Below are 1,561 nucleotides of genomic sequence, written 5' to 3'. Positions count from 1 at the left end.
AAAAAAAAAAAAAAATAGTGCCACTCCCTGGGCAGAGCATATCTAAATCATTATACCAGTGAATATTGCCAAGAATCAATCAGACTTCAGAGAGACAGGAAATGTTATGGACTTTCTAAATTATGCAGAAAAATTGAGACCTAAAACATAGAACAAAATTATCAGCTTTAGAAATCTATACTGTTCAAAGACATGTGTCTGCAAAGTGTTTAAATTTCAGCCAACCTGGCCACTTAAACTATATAAATTGATCTTATAACAAATGAATACTTAGAGTTCATGGTTTATGCCCTAGATCCAGGAAAACACTGGGCTAAGGAATGTCAATCTAAATATAAGGACAGCTATGCATGGTCTAGCAACTCTATCAATATCAACCAAGAGCTGGGAAATGGATTGAGGTCCTTCCACTTCATGCCCCACAGAAATAAAAGGGTTAAATCCCAAAGCACTAACATTTGTGCTAGCTTCAAATTATAATCAATCTATTCTTTACTACAAGCTGGCGCACACACACGCACACACAAGTGTTACTGACATTTCTTGCTCTAAAGATACTGCCACTTCCTTTCTTCAATATACCTTTTAGTTACTCACAGGAAAGTGTGAACTTGTTCTATCAGGAACAACTGGACTTTTATTTAGTCACAGTAGTTTACCTATGAAAGGAATCATAGTTCATACAGGAGTCATATTAACAATTAGGCAGTGGAATTGCTGTCATGGAAAATGTGCTTTTGAGAGGACTGAGTTAGCCAGAGCCAGACTGATTCTGTAAAAGGCTGCAAACTGTCAGTCTGGGAGACTAGGCCTAAGTTTCTGTTTTCCAGGACCAGAAAAGTCCAAAACAAGTCAATTTCAGGGAAAACCACCCCTCATGAACAGCAGATCAGGAGCTGTCAGAAGCTGCCCCACCACCTAGCTTGAACCAAATATCAGTCAAATCAATCAAATAAGCAAAAGTCCCCCAAAATCCCCCAGAGCATTAACCAATTACAAAAGCAGCCACACCCCTGGAGACAGAGCCAAACAATCAAGGGACAGAAAGGTATGTCACCAACTCCTACCCTAACAGGCTTCTAATTGACCCTGCAAAGCCATACCTCTGTCTTCCATCCCGGTGTATGGTAGACCCTTACACGCTGGTTCTCTACAGAATACTCTTTGCTGTCGCATACAGTTTGAGTCTGGGGTATCATTCTTCCTGAATCACAGACCCTTACACTTTGACAGAAGCCATCTATGAAAGGCTATAGCAAGAAAATGAGTTTTATAGAGATGGCCCACCATCTTGCATGCCTGTAGTGGTTTGCTCTGTGATGCAGGGTCCTGAGAGACTTCATGCCAAAATTGCTTCTTGCTGCTGCTATGCCTTTCCTGTCACAATTACATAGCCTAATGATTCCTGGCCATCAGCCCACCCTATTGGGCAAATTTCCTGCAGATCAACATAAAGATGAACTTTCATAAATTAATGCTGTTTAGAAGAATTAATGACTTTATAGAATTCCTAGTTATTCAAATTCAAATAATCTCCTTTAATATTTAAGGAGATGGTTTA

This window comes from Mus caroli, chromosome 10 (assembly GCF_900094665.2).
Source record: "Mus caroli chromosome 10, CAROLI_EIJ_v1.1, whole genome shotgun sequence".
Lineage (NCBI taxonomy): Eukaryota > Metazoa > Chordata > Mammalia > Rodentia > Muridae > Mus > Mus caroli.
This window is presented reverse-complemented; position numbering follows the sequence as displayed.